The sequence below is a fragment of the Schistocerca gregaria genome, chromosome 6, assembly GCF_023897955.1.
Source record: "Schistocerca gregaria isolate iqSchGreg1 chromosome 6, iqSchGreg1.2, whole genome shotgun sequence".
Taxonomy (NCBI): Eukaryota; Metazoa; Arthropoda; class Insecta; order Orthoptera; family Acrididae; genus Schistocerca; species Schistocerca gregaria.
In genome coordinates this window covers 441,263,101-441,279,245 of record NC_064925.1, presented here as the reverse complement: position 1 = coordinate 441,279,245, position 16,145 = coordinate 441,263,101, and the positions used below count along the sequence as shown (strand labels likewise).

The 16,145-nt window shown below is 44.4% G+C and overlaps 1 protein-coding gene and 1 non-coding gene across 2 annotated transcripts in view; both read right to left on the bottom strand.

Annotated features, from left to right (window-relative positions):
- The window catches only part of LOC126278302 (protein CBFA2T1-like), a 1,072,749-nt gene that overhangs the window by 998,575 nt on the left and 58,029 nt on the right, over window positions 1-16,145 (bottom strand). The window lies entirely within an intron of this gene.
- Window positions 13,421-13,495, bottom strand: Trnas-cga (transfer RNA serine (anticodon CGA)). Its single transcript has one exon. It is a non-coding gene; the product is annotated as a tRNA-Ser (tRNA).

Genomic DNA, 16,145 nt, shown 5'->3' with positions numbered 1-16,145 from the left:
TGGGTCCCAACTGGCGAGCTGCGCCTACTGCCTACCCCCGCTGTCCGCGATCGGCGATATTTATGCGCGGTGCGGAGCCGGGGGCGGCCGGCATTCGCAAGTTGAGGCCCTGATATATCGGCGGCCCCGGGGGCAGCTGCAGCCCGCGACTTGTTTCACAACTAATTGGCGTCCCGGCCGGTGGCGGCGCAGCCTCAGCAAACAACGCACCGCACTGCCGCTTTTACATCGCGCGGTCACTGGCATTTCTGATGCAGCCGTCACAGCGCAGGCATCTTTTTGTTGCTTCATTTTAACAGTTCACTTGAACAGCAGTAACAACAAATTTCAGAGAAATTATTTGAATATTAATTCCACCGGAGAGACATTCGAACTTTTTCAGTCATTAGCCTCTTACATCTACATCTAAATTCACATCTACGTCGATACTGCGCAGTGCACCTTATGGCGGGTGCCAGAAAGGTACCCCGCACCCCTGCTAGTCATTTTCTCTTCTGTTCCACTCACAAATAGAACGAGGGAGAAATGACTACCTATATGCCTACGTATGTCCCCTAATTTATCGTATCTTATCTTCGTGGTCCTTGTAAGAGGCAACAGAATCGTTCTGCAGTCGGCTGCAAATGCTGGTTCTCTGTGGTTTGATGCGGCTCGCCACGAATTCCTTTCCTATGCCAACTTACTCATCTCAAAGGAGCACTTGCACTCTACGGTATCAAATATTAGCTGGATGCATTCCACTCTCTGTCTTCCTCTACAGCTCCCTCTCGTACGATGCAAGTCATTCCCTGATGTCTTAACACATGTCCTATCATCCTGGTCGCCCCGTCTCGTCAGTACTTTCCACATGCTACTATATTCCTCCTTCCTTATCAGTCCAAGTTTCAACATTCTTCTGTAGCGTCACATGTCAAACGCTTGTATTATCTTCTGTTCCACTTCTCCTTCATTCCGTGATTCACTACCATACAATGATGTGCTCCAACCGTACGATATTTCTACTCAGATTAAGGCGAACACCTGACAATAGCAGACTTATCTTGGCCAGCAACGTCGCCATTGCGTGTCATTATCTCCTTTTAACGTGCTCCTTGCTTCTTCTGTCACATGTTATTTTGCTACCAATGTAGCAGAATTCCTTAATTTTGACTACTTTGTAATTACCAATTTTGATGGTAAGTTTACCGCTAATGTCGTTCCTTGTACTGCTCATTATGTTCCTCTTTCTTCAGTTTTCTCTTGATCCATATTCTGTACTCATTCGACTGTTCCATTCACCGCATCCTGTAATCCTCCTTCACTTTCACTGAGCGTTTTAATTTATATGTTAACCAAGACAACTCATACTTTTAACTCTAAATGATCATTTTAGAACGTATACGAAGCTCTATGAAATGTTATTCAAAGTTCGGAGTTCGCGCAGGTATAAGATACATGACCGCGTTAACATGGATGTCCCGGTATGAGTTTTGTTAGACAGTAACGTGCAAAAAAAGCGAGTAACACGAAATGCATAGACTTGCATGAAGTTCCACGTTAGGTTCCGGCGTCACTGTAATGTTCATTTTACTGCGATTAGAAAAGTTATGTTTTTATGTGCACACTTTGCTGTTAGTGTTTAAACTTTTCACTGACACAAAGAATGCAGTGCTAAACAAATGTTATGTTCTGGGTAGATCACCTGCCTTTCTAACAGAAGACACTAATTTGTTTGTTACAAAAAGTAACAAAGTAAGACGGCTGTTGTTTCATTCTCAATTATAGTAACCTCCCTCCCCCCTCTCACGCCGCCACTTCATACACAGTTGTATATTGGTTTTTTTGTCATCGGTCTACTGACTGGTTTGATGCGGCCCGACACGAATTCCTTTCCTGTGCTACCGTCTTCATTTGCTTGACGTATTCCAATCTCTGTCTTCCTCTACAGTTTTTGCCCTCTACAGCTCCCTCTAGTACCATGGAAGTCATTCCCTCATGTCTTAGCAGATGTCCTATCACCTTGTCCCTTCTCCTTATCAGTATTTTCCACATATTCCTTTCCTCTCCGATTCTGCGTAGAACCTCCTCATTCCTTACTTTATCAGTCCACCTAATTTTCAACATTCGTCTATAGCACCACATCTCAAACGCTTCGATTCTCTTCTGTTCCGGTTTTCCCACAGTCCATGTTTCACTACCATACAATGCTGTACTCCAGACGTACATCCTCAGAAATTTCTTCCTCATATTAAGGCCGGTATTTGATATTAGTAGACTTCTCTTGGCCAGAAATGCCTTTTTTGCCATAGCGAGTCTGCTTTTGATGTCTTCCTTGCTCCGTCCGTCATTGGTTATTTTACTGCCTAGGTAGCAGAATTCCTTAACTTCATTGACTTCATGACCATAAATCCTGATGTTAAGTTTTTCGCTGTTCTCATTTCTACTACTTCTCATTACCTTCGTCTTTCTCCGATTTACAATCAAACCATACTGTGTACTCATTAGACTGTTCATTCCGTTCAGCAGATCATTTAATTCTTCTTCACTTTCACTCAGGATAGCAATGTCATCAGCGAATCTTATCATTGATATCCTTTCACCTTGTATTTTAATTCCACTCCTGAACCTTTCTTTTATTTCCATCATTGCTTCCTCGATGTACAGATTGAAGAGTAGGGGCGAAACGTTACAGCCTTGTCTTACACCCTTCTTAATACGAGCACTTCGTTCTTGATCGTGCACTCTTATTATTCCCTCTTGGTTGTTGTACATATTGTGTATGACTCGTCTCTCCCTGTAGCTTACTCCTACTTTTTTCAGAATCTTTAACAGCTTGCACCATTTTATATTGTCGAACGCTTTTTCCAGGTCGACAAATCCTATGAACGTGTCTCGATTTTTCTTTAGCCTTGCTTCCATTATTAGCCGTAACGTCAGAATTGCCTCTCTCGTGCCTTTACTTTTCCTAAAGCCAAACTGATCGTCACCTAGCGCATTCTAAATTTTCTTTTCCATTCTTCTGTATATTATTCTTGTAAGCAGCTTCGATGCATGAGCTGTTAAGCTGATTGTGCGATAATTCTCGCACTTTTCAGCTCTTGCCGTCTTCGGAATTGTGTGGATGAAGCTTTTCCGAAAGTCAGATGGTATGTCGCCAGACTCATATATTCTACACACCAACGTGAATAGTCGTTATGTTGCCACTTCCCCTAATGATTTTAGAAATTCTGATGGAATGTTATCTATCTCTTCTGCCTTATTTGACCGTAAGTCCTCCAAAGCTCTTTTAAATTCCGATTCTAATACTGGATCCCTTATCTCTTCTAAATCGGATCCTGTTTCTTCTTCTATCACACCAGACAAATCTTCACCCTCAGAGGCTTTCAATGTATTCTTTCCACCTATCTGCTCTCTCCTCTGCATTTAACAGTGGAATTCCCGTTGCGCTCTTAATGTTACCACTGTTGCTTTTAATGTCACCAAAGGTTGTTTTGACTTTCCTGTATGCTGAGTCTGTCCTTCCGACAATCATATCTTTTTCGATGTCTTCACATTTTTCCTGCAGCCATTTCGTCTTAGCTTCCCTGCACTTCCTATTTATTTCATTCCTCAGCGACTTGTATTTCTGTATTCCTGATTTTCCCGGTACATGTTTGTACTTCCTCCTTTCATCAATCAACTGAAGTATTTCCTCTGTTACCCATGGTTTCTTCGCAGCTACCTCCTTTGTACCTACGTTTCCTTCCAAACTTCTGTGAAGGCCCTTTTTAGAGACGTCCATTCCTCTTCAACTGTGTTGCCTTCTGCGCTATTCCTTATTGCTGTATCTATAACGTTAGAGAACTTCAAACGTATCTCGTCATTCCTTAGTACTTCCGTATCCCACTTCTTAGCGTATTGATTCTTCCTGACTAATGTCTTGAACTTCAGCCTACTCTTCATCACTACTATATTGTGATCTCTGTCTATGTCTGCTCCTGGGTACGCCTTACAATCCAGTATCTGATTTCGGAATCTCTGTCTGACCATCATGTTATCTAATTGAAATCTTCCCATATCTCCCGGCCTTTTCCAAGTGTACCTCCTCCTCTTGTGATTCTTGAACAGGGTATTCGCTATTACTAGCTGAAACTTGTTACAGAACTCAATTAGTCTTTCTCCTCTTTCATTCCTTGTCCCACGCCCATATTCTCCTGTAACCTTTTCTTCTACTCCTTCCCCTACAACTGCATTCCAGTCGCCCATGACTATTAGATTTTCGTCCCCCTTTACATACTGCATTACCCTTTCAACATCCTCATAGACTTTCTCTATCTGTTCATCTTCAGCTTGCGACGTCGGCATGTATACCTGAACTATCGTTGTCGGTGATGGTCTGATGTCGATTCTGATTAGAACAACCCAGTCAATGAACTGTTCACAGTAACAAACTCTCTGCCCTATCTTCCTACTCATAACGAATCCTACACCTTTTATACCATTTTCTGCTGCTGTTGATATTACCCGATACTCATCTGACCAGAAATCCTTGTCTTCCTTCCACTTCACCGACCCCTACTATATCTAGATTGAGCCTTTGCATTTCCCTTTTCAGATTTTCTAGTTTCCCTACCACGTTCAAGCTTCTGACATTCCACGCCCCGACTCGTAGAACATTATCCTTTCGTTGATTATTCAATCTTTTTCTCATGGTAACCTCCCCCTTGGGAGTCCCCTCCCAGAGATCCGAATGGGGGACTATACCGGAATCTTTTGTTAATGGAGAGATCATCATGACACTTCTTCAACTACAGGCCACATGTCCTGTGGATACACGTTAAATGTCTTTAATGCAGTGGTTTCCATTGCCTTCCGCATCCTAATGTCGTTGATCATTGTTGATTCTTCCGCCTTTAGGGGCAATTTCCCACCCCTAGGACAAGAGAGTGCCCTGAACCTCTATCCGCTCCTCCGCCCTCTTTGACAAGGCCGTTGGCAGAATGAGGCTGACTTCTTATACCGGAAGTCTTCGGCCTCCAATGCTAATTATTTATCAAAATTTATGCAGTGGCGGGGATCGAACCCGGGGTCCGAAGACGTAGCCATGAAGAGAGGATTTTTCTGTACGACCATTTCACAAGTGTATCCTGAGTATCAGTAATCCGGTGAAACATCAAATCTTTGACATCGCTGCGGTCGGAAAAAGGTCCTGCAAGAACGGGACCAACGACGACTGAAGAGAATTATTCACCGTGACAGAAGTACAGCCCTTCGTCAAATGGGTGCAGATTGCAATGCGAGGCCATCAACAAGTGTCAGCGTTCGAACCATTCAAAAGGCCTACTCGTGTACCCTTGACAACTGCACGACACGCAGCTTTACGCCTCACATGGGCCCGTCAACACCGACATTGGACTGTTTATGACTGGAAACATGTTTCCTGGTGGGACGAGTCCGTCCCATTTCAAATTGTATCGTGCGGATGGACGTGTGCGGGTACGGAAAAACCCTCATGAATCCATGGACCCTGCACGTCAGTAGGGGGCTGTTCAAGCTTTTGGAGACTTTATAATGGTGCGGTTTTTGTGCAGTTGAAGTGATACGCGACCCCTGACACGTCTAGATACGACTCTGACTGGTGATACGTACCAAGGCATCCTGTCTCATCACCTGCGTGCATTATGCATTCCGACGGACTTGGACAATTGCAGCAGGATAATGCGCACCCCACACGTCCATAAATGCCACAGAGTAGCTCTAGGAATCCTCTTCTGAGTTTAAACACTTCCGTTGGCCACCAGACTTCCCAGACATGAACATTATTGTTCATATCTGGGATACTTTGTAACGTGCTGTTCTGAAGAGATCTCCACCCTTTCGTACCCTTAAGGATTATGGACAGTCCTGCACGATTCATGGAGTCAGTTCCATCCAGCACTACTACAGGCATTAGTGCAGTCCATGCCACGTCGTGTTGCGGCCCTTCTGCGTGCTCGCGGGGGCCCTACACGATATTGGCCATGTGTACCAGTTTCCTCGGCTCTTCAGTGTATGTTACCAGTCTTTGCCTGTAGTTGAAGCCCAATATTCCTCAGAATTTCGAACATCTAGCACCATTTTACATTGTCTACTTTTTTCCGGGTCGACAAAGCCTACGAACGTATCTTGATTGTTATTCAGTCTTGTTTCCATTATTAACAGCATCAGAACTACTGCCTTTACCTTTCTTCAAGCCAAACTGATTCTCAATTTTATTTTCCATTCTCCTCTAAATTACACTTGTCAGCAGTTTGGATGTTTGAACTGTTCAGTTAATTGAACGATAATTCTCGCACTCGTCGGCTTTTCCTGTTTTCGGAATTGTGCGGATGATGTTTGGCTACCCGTAATGAAGTCTGATGATTTGTCACCAGCATCATACCTTCTACAGATCAACATCAATAGTCGTTTTGATGCCATTTCCCCAGTGACTATGCATTTCGATATAATGTTATCTATCCTTTCTTCCTTACATGTTCTTAAATCATCGAAAGTTTTTTTTATTAGTTTTATAATACTGGATCCCCTGTCTCTTCTGTATCGACTGCTGTTCCTTGTTCTACCACGTCATCAGAAAAGTCCTTCCCGGCATAGATGTCTTCAGTGCACTCTGTCTGAATTACCCCTTGAAATTTGTTGCATACTTTATCTATCTTCTGCCTGTGACATCGCCATGCATACGCGAATTATGCTAGTCGATGTTGGTTTGCTTCTTTACAGCAAAGCAGGACAGTTATTACGGCCAGAGGTGGTTGTCCTGGTTACTAATTTCTCAGTATTTATGCACCCACCGCGTGAAAATGTAATCACATGTCAGTTGTAGTATGATATGTTTGTCCAATGAATACCCGTTTATCATCTGTCCTACTTTGATACTCGTAATGAATCGTACTGCCGTTATATCATCGATTTTTAAAATTTAGTAATAATAATAATAATAATAATAATAATAATAATCTAAAAATAATCCAATAAATCATGGGTAGATTTTATATATTATAAATGTCTTAGAAACTCATTTCTACCCTTTCTCAGACTGCTATTCTACGTTATATTGTGCAATGGCCATGCTCGGCGGAAGCCTCTATAGCTACAACTGCGCTAAATGCAGCAAACCTCTGTCGCATCCTTTTTCCACCAAGGCGAGATTCAACACATTGTTACGACCACCTTGATTTATCCAGTTGCAGAAACGTTCAAAATTTGTGAGCTTCCATATGGTTGTGATAAACGGTTCTTACAGATACATCTTGAATACCCGGAAGGTGTCCGTATCTTCACTGTGATTTGCTGTTGTGCCCTGACTAATCATACCACCATAAAGCACGTTAGAGGCTGCAAAGAAACTGATTTATACTTAAATGACAAGAAGAAGTAAGCCATGACATTTTTTTGAGCGATATAATCTAACACTAACTGAACTGTATACCTTAGATTATTATTACGAAAGAACATGGTGTTATTACGTAATTTGTCTCTCCATGTACATACTAGCATATTCAGGTGTTGATTTGATAAAGGACCACTTGAGTCGTGACTTAGACAAAATCAATTGAATATCATATGTATCAGCCCTTGCATCTCACTTTTTGTGCGACAAAGTCGCGCAGAATACCTGCGACCATGACGTTAACTTAGAGGACATATCAGTGCTGACAGGTCGCTAGAAATGGTCAGTTGTTTGGGAGTTTTTAAATTGATGTGTTTCGGGCGAGATCGTCTTAGAACGTGTGCTAAACAAAACAGCAAAGTCATAAGTAGGAGCGTAATTCACACAAGTCATTAAGAGTAAAGGTGCGGAAGGAATTACAAAAATTATTCAAAAAGTAATCGTACCAAGTAACTCAGCCACATGCGCACGTCCTCACCATCAAAATTCAACTGATGGAGAGTCGCCTTTACAACACCAAAAACTACCAATTAATTCTATATTTAGGTTTTTGTTCCTTTCTCTGTATTATGTGTAATATTATTATCAACTTTATTTCTGTGGGAGCAAGTAACGTCACTGTAGCATCGCAGCCTCGCCACCTGGTGGCAGTTTCTCCCAGTTACTTTCTGTAACAGCAACTCTCCGTCAATTTAATTCCCTTTACTTTACGTCTGTGGTCACATTTTTTTGTCGTTAAACTACCGGTTTCGGTCTACAATGACCATCTTCAGATCTGTTCTATAAAAACATATCTCCGTCCGCTGACAAGTGATGAAGACGGACGCATGTGGTTGCATACTGCCGCGCGGAGTGGCTGTTTGGTTTGAGGCGCCATGTGACGGATTGCATGACACATCCCGCCGGACGTTCGAATCCTGCCTTGGGCATGGGTGTGTGTGTGTGTGTGTGTGTGTGTGTGTGTGTGTGTGTGTTTGTCTTAGCATAAGTTAGTTTAAGTAGTGCGTAAGTCTAGGAACCGATGACCTCAGCAGTTTGGTCCCTTAGGAATTCACACCCATTTGAACATTCGGTTCCATATCATGTGAAGTCTGTTCTATGTGGTATGATTATTTTTTGCATATCTTTGTAATACTTCCGCAACTTAAATGTTAACGACTTTTTCTAATTACGCTCACGCTTATGACATTGTGCTATTGTTTAGCACATATTCGGGGGATGGCTGCGCCCGAAACGCGTCAGTACAATTTTTAACATCAAGCGAGCCCTTCATCTACGTAAGGATCAAAAGGCTTTCATCTGTCCACGTTGTCTGAAGACGCAACTGGCTGCACTGCTAAACAATGGATTACCAACAGTGATTTACCTTATTAACGAAGTAGCAGTAAAATATAACTTACCAACCTTATTTTTTGACAATCACAATGAGTTAGACATAGGGGATGGAGTGTCCTGTTCTTTAGAACCGAAAGTAATCGCAAACTAAACCGAGAAACGAGAACTTTTGCAACACAATCAACTGTTCTCCTCCTGGTCTCGACTGCTGCCGACACCAGCCAATCACCAACTGAAAACGGAGGTATTGTTCTATGAGATGGGATTCGAATATTCGACTTCAGTTTTCAAGAGCACCTAGAAATCGATGCAGTCAGAGGAATCTCGAACTTCACAGTCCTCGGGTTAATACGGCTGCGCAGCGTCCCCGCGTAGGACGCAGACTGTGAGCAGAAAAGCGGCATTCCCTGGCCCCCGCCTCCCAAATGATATTCCCTGTGAGGGGCGAGGGCGGGCTCCCAATATCCGGTAGTGACCTCCAGTGGTCAGGGCACGTGCTGCCGTAATATAAGGCTGGCGCGCGTCAGCTGGGACGATGTCAACAGGAGACACCAGCCGCGTCTTCAGGGGCAGCATTACTTACTACTGTTGCTCTCCAACAGCAGCTCAGAGGCGTATCTCAGAATACTCTAATCTACGAATGCCAAGACCACGAAAGTACACTACTGGCCATTAAAATTGCTACACCAAGAAGAAATGCAGATGATAAACGGGTATTCATTGGACAAACATATTATACTACAACTGACATGTGATTACATTTTCACGCAGTGGGTGCATAAATTCTGAGAAATCAGTAACCAGGACAACCACCTCTGGCTCTAATAACGGCCTTGATACGCCTGGGCATTGAGTCAAAAGTGAAGTTGGATGGCGTGTACAGGTACAGCTGCCCATGCAGTTATAACAAGATACCACAGTTCATCAAAAGTAGTGACTGGCGTATTGTGACGAGCCAGTTGCTCGGCCACCACTGAAGAGACGTTTTCAGTTGGTCAAAGATCTGGAGAATGTACTGGCCAGGGCAGCAGTCGAACATTTTCTGTATCCAGAAAGTCCCGTACAGGACTTGCAACATGCGGTCGTGCATTATCCTGCTGAAATGTAGGGTTTCGCAGGGATCGAATGAAGGGTACAGCCACTGTTCAATGTGCCGTCAATGCGAACAAGAGGTGACCGAGAAGTGTAACCAGTGGCACCCCATACCATCACGCCGGGTAATACGCCAGTATGGCGATGAAGAATACACGCTTCCACCGCGTTCACCGCGATATCCCCAAACACAGATGCGACCATCGTGATGCTGTAAACAGAACCTGGATTCATCCGAAAAAAAATGACGTCTTGCCATTCGTGCACCCAGGTTCGTCGTTGAGCGTCAAGGGTAACCGCAGCCATGGACTCCGAGCTGTAGTCCATACTGCTGCGAACGGCGTCGAACTGTTCGTGCAGATGGTTCTTGTCTTGCAAACGTCCCCATCTCTTGATTCAGTGATCGAGACGTGGCTGCACGGTCCGTTACAGCCATGCTGATACGATGCCTGTCATCTCGACTGTTAGTGATACGAGGCCGTTCGGATTCAGCACGGCGTTCCGTATTGCCCTCCAACCCACCGATTCCATATTCTGCTAACAGTAATTCGATCTCGACCAACGCGAGCAGCAATGTCGCGATACGATAAACCGCAATCGCGATAGCGTACAATCCGACCTTTATCAAAGTCGGAAACGTGATGGTACGCATTTCTCCTCCTTACACGAGGTATCACAACAACGTTTCACCAGGCAACGCCGGTCAACTGCTGTTTGTGTATGAGAAATCGGGTGGAAACTTTCCTCATATCAGCACGTTGTAGGTGTCGCCACCGGTTCCAACCTTATGTGAATGCTCTGAAAAGCTAATTATTTGCATATCACAGCATCTTCTTCCTGTCGGTTAAATTTCGCGTCTGTAGCACGTCATCTTCTTTGATTTTCCCGTAGTGGTCATATGGCAAAGAATAAATGGGTGCTACATGATGCTTTTTCGAACGTACACACTCTTCATAATATACATTATCGGATCAAATCCACCCGGACGCCGCTAATTGCCACTAGATGTTGCGAGAATCGGTCCCGCCAATATAAAAGGAGGCGACGAGTATTTTGTTGTCAGTAGAGAAGCAGTAACAGAATTGGTCTGTCTGGAGAGCTCACTCTTCGATAGTCGAGTAGTCATTCGATGCCGTCTGAGCAAGAAGCCCATGAGGGACATTTGAATATTTCTAAAATTGTCCAAGTCAACTGTTGTTAGTTTAACTGTGAAGTGGAAACGCGAAGGAACAACCATAGCTGCCGGCCGCGGTGGCCGAGCGGTTCTAGGCGCTTCAGCTCGGAACCGCGCGACTGCTACGGTCACAGGTTCGAATCCTGCCTCGGGCATGGATGTGTGTGATGTCCTTAGGTTAGTTAGGTTTAAGTAGTTTGTACACCCACAGCTAAACGAGGACTATTTAGGCCTTATGTACTACAGGACAGGCATAGTCGAGCACTGCCGAGGGTGAAACAAGTCGCATTAACCAGAGGAAGCAATACTCGTCGCCTCCTTTTATATTGGCGGGTCCACCTCTTGTGACCTGTAGTGGTAATTAGCGGTGTCCGGATGAATTTTGAGCGGGTTATGTCTAACGGAGAGATTTACCGTTAAGAACGCTGTATTCGTTTGATAAACGAAACAGGAAAAACACGTTGCTTTCTCGCCGTACGGACAAGGCAGGAAAATCAAAGAAATTGCAGATAGTAAGATTTACAGGTAGTCGTTCGTTCCACACACAACACTCGAGTCTGTAACAGGAAGGTAGACGGGATTTGTGGTACTCTGTGGTATACTTCTGAGAGTAGTTTTTGGAATATAGATTTAGATATCGTACTGAGTTCAAAAGTGAGTAGGGAGTTAACAAGAATGTGGTTCAGTGGTGGAGCAGCTGCTCATATGACACACTTTCCTCGAAACTACACTTGAAGTTAGGTAAAGGGCAGCCGACGCCACTGCGCAGTGGATGACTGGAAACGAATGATTTGGAGCATTGAATCACGCTACACCCTCCGGCCGTTGGATGGAAGAGTTCGGGTTCGGGAAATACGTGAAGAACGTTACCTGTCGTCATATGCAGCGCTACCACTGAATTACAGAGGAGGTGGTTTTACTGTATGGGGATTTTCATGGTTGATGTGTGGTTGCCTTATTACGTTTACCAAAACATTAAATGTGGTAGTATATGAGCACTTCATACGACGAGTATTGTATGATCATGACAATGGATCCTGTCAGAAAGCAGCATCTCTGAGGCAATGGTTTGTGTACAACAACAATACTGAAATGGACTGGGATGTCTGCAGTTCCCACCAGAATTCGGTGGAACATCTTTGGGATGAGATAGAACGTAGAGTTCGCTCCATACCCCAATATCCAACATCCCCAACATCCAGTGCCTTTCCTGGTCTCTGATCTTGAAGCAGAATGCGCTGCCATTGCTTCACAGATATTGAGGCACCCCGCTATGAAAGTGCCCCCAGCGCAGGTCATCCGTCAAAGGTGAAAGGCGGACACGCGTCACATTAACGCCTAATATTAGCTGTTTAGATACTTTTGATCGGATAGAGTACACCTCTCTCGTAGCATATGTGACTAGATTTACTAATCGTACCTGTGGAAGTCACTAATCTTCTTAAATTGTTACGGTTCACTTATGAAGAATACAGTGTGCTCAACAAAATTATGCACCACCTGCATACCTCCGAACAGGATTATTGTTAGATACAATATATACTCCGCCTTCAGGCCACAAGTGGCCCATCGGGACCATCCGACCGCCGTGTCATCATCGGCTTTGGATGCAGATGCGGATAGGAGGGGCGTATGGTAAGCACACCGCACTCCAGGTCGTTATTATGGTTCTCTTTGACCGGAGCCGCTACTATTCGGCCGAGTAGCTCCCCAGTTGGCATCACGAAGCCGAGTGAACCCCGAAAAATGGCAACAGCACATGGCGGCCCGGATGGTCACCCATCCAAGTACCGGCCACGCAGACAACGCTTAACTTCGTTGATCTGACGGGAACCGGTGTATCCATTGCGGCAAGCCCGTTGCCCGTTAGGTACAATGCGAGCAGCGAATAAATCCGACTTAAACCAGAAGTTACGGCCAGCTGACAGAGCCATGTTGACAGACTCAACATTGTACATAAGCCGCAGATGCCTCGCTCACGATTAGGGACAACGTGTTCTACTAAACTCTAGTGAGACTGCTGATTCACTTTTACCTCCATTAGATACACAGGTATCGCAGCGATTTCCTATATTCGTAAGAGTTCTGACTGTGAGAAAGAGGTTTCCACCCCAACAAAAGCAAGTCATGTTGACGGTGCAACACTTTTTCAATTTGTCTGCTCGGACGTGCAGCTAAAATTTGTCACTTTTTGAAGAGGCCTCTGCAGGGTAACTGTAGGTGAGCGCTACGTATTGACCGCATTTCTCGCTTTTTGCAATCAATACTTTTTCCATGTGTGCTATGTTACTCCTGGACCAAGTAGCTATCCGTATGGGATGGAAATCGAGAGATGTGACAGATGTACAGGCAAACAAATGTTTCTAGAATGAAATTTTCACTCTACAGCGGAGTGTGCGCTGATACGAAACTTCCTGGCAGACTAAAACTTTGTGCCGGACCGAGATTCGAACTCGGGACCTTTGCCTTTCGCGGGCAAGTGCTCTACCAACTGAGCTACCCAAGCACGACTCACGCCCCGTCCTCACAGCATAAATTCCACCAGTACCTCGTCTCCTACCTTCCAAACTTCACAGAAGCTCTCCTGCAAACAATTGACTACAATTTCATAAAAACTGGATGAATTGTCAAGTGAAAGAGCTTCGCAAACTAAGCAAGTCAATAGTGCCTTGGTCCACCTCTGTCCCCTATGCAAGCAGCTACTCGGCCTGGCATTGATTGACACAGTGGCTGAATATCGTCCTGAGCGATATAGTGCGAAATTCTGTCCAGTCGACCCTTCAGATCGCCAAAATCTAGAACTGGTTGCAAGGCCGTGCCCGTAATTCTCCAAATGTTCTTAGTTGGAGAGAGTTCCAGCGACGTTACTGGCTACGAAAACGTTTGATATTCACGAAGACAAGCAGTGTGCGGGCGGGCATTAGCTTCCTGAAATGTAAGCCCAGGACGGCTATCTACGAATGGCAACAAAACGGTGTATGTTTTCGATGACGCAGCGGATGACAACCAAAGTGCTCCTCCTGTGACGACATACGGCACACCAGATCATCACTCCTGGTTGTCGGTCCGTGTAGGTGGCGAGAGTCATGTCGTTATCGCCACTGCTGTCCGGGGCTCTTCGGACACGTCTTCACTCGCCACTGGGGAACAGGTCGAAGCTGGATTCATCACTGAAGACAATTCTACTATGAGTCTGCAGACGCCCCGGACAGTGGTGGGATCACGTCCCGACTATCACCTGCGTACCGCCCAATAGCCAGAGTGAGGGGATGCCACTTCTTCTCGTAGCAGGACCCCTTTGAATGTCATCCCTGGCACGCTTACGGCACAGCGGCTCCTCAACGACATTCTACGCCCAGTTATGTTGCCCTTCATGGCCAGCAGTCCTGGACCTCCATTTCAGGAAATAAAGCCCTCCCGCACAATTACTACTGCTTGTCTTCCTGAATGCTGACGCCACCTTCCTTAATAAGGCCGCCAGAACGTTTGAAGCAGGGTCCTCCAATCAGCCTGGGACTTTGACAATCTCTTTTTTTTTACGACTAGTAGCATGGAAGTTATTCCCTGATGTCTTAACAGATGTCTTACCACTCTATCCCTTCTTCTTGTCAGTGTTTTCCATATGTTCCGTTCCTCTCCTATTCTGCGCAGATCCTTCTTATTCCTTACCTTATCAGGCCACCTAATTTCTACATTCTTCTGAAGCACCACATCTCAAATGCATCGATTATCTTCTGTTCGGGTTTTCCCACAATTCATGCTTCACTACCGTACAATGCTGTGCTCCATCTTTGAGACTAGTAGATTTCTATCGGTCACGAATGCCATTTTTGCCAGTGTTAGTCTGCTTCTGATGTTATTCTTGTTCAGCCCGTCATAGGTTATTTTACTGTCTAGGTAGTAGAATTTCTTAACTTCATGTACTTCGTGACCATCAATCCTGAAATTGACTTTCTCGCTCTTCTCATTTCAGCTATTTATCATTACTTTCGTCCTCTTTCGATTTATTCTCAATCCATAGTCTGTACTCATTAGACTTTTCATTCCATTCAACAGACTGTAATTCTTCTTCACTTTCACTGAGGATAGCACTATCTTCAGTGAATCTTATCATTGACATCCTTTCATTTCGATTTTAATTCCACTCTTGAACCATTCTTATGTGTCCATCATTGTTTCTTCGATGTATAAACTCAACAGTAGGGGCGAAAAACTACATCCCATCTTACCCCCTTTTTAATCTTTCTTGATCTTCCAGTTATTTTTCCCTCTTGCATCTAGTAAGTGTTTTATATTTTCCGTCTCTCTCTCTCTCTCTCTCTCTCTCTCTCTCTCTCTCTCTCTCTCTCTCTCTCTCTCTCTAGCTTACCCCTACTTTCCTCGAACTTTCGGACATCTTGCACCATTTGACACTGTCGAAGGTTTTTCCAGGTCAACAAATCCTATGAACGTGTCTTCATTTTTCTTAAGTCTTGCTTCCATTATCAACCGCAACGTCAGAACTGCCTCTCCCGTGGCTTTACCTTTCCTAAAGCCAAACTGATCGTCATCCAGCTGATCCACAAAATTCCTTTCCTTCCTTTGTATATTACTCTTGTCAGCAACTTTAATATATCAGCTGTTAAGCTGAATGTGCTATAATTCTCTCACTAGTCGGTAGTTTCTGTCTTCGGATTTGCGTGGATGATGTTTTTCCGAAATTCTGGTGGTATGTCGCCAGGCTGACACATTCTACACACCAACGTGTATAGTCGTTTTGTTGCCCCTTCCCCAGTGACTTTAGAATTTCTGATGGAATGCTATCTATCCTTTCCGCTTATTCGAACCAAAGTTTTCCAAAACTCTGTTAAGATCTTACTGGGTCCCTTATCTCTTCTATAACGAGTCCTGTTTCTTCTTCCATCACATCAGACAAGTCTTCGCCCTCATACTGACCTTCAGTGTACTCTTCCCACCTATCCGCTCTCTCCTCTGAAGAATGGAATTTTCATTGTATTCCTAATTTTACCATCTTTGTTTTTAATTTCACAGAAGGTTGTTTTTATTTTTCTATATGTTGAGTCAGTCTTTCCGATAATAATTTCTTTTCCAATTTCTTCACACAGTTTTCGTGCAAACATTTCGCGTTAGCTTCTCTACATTATTTATTTCGTCCCT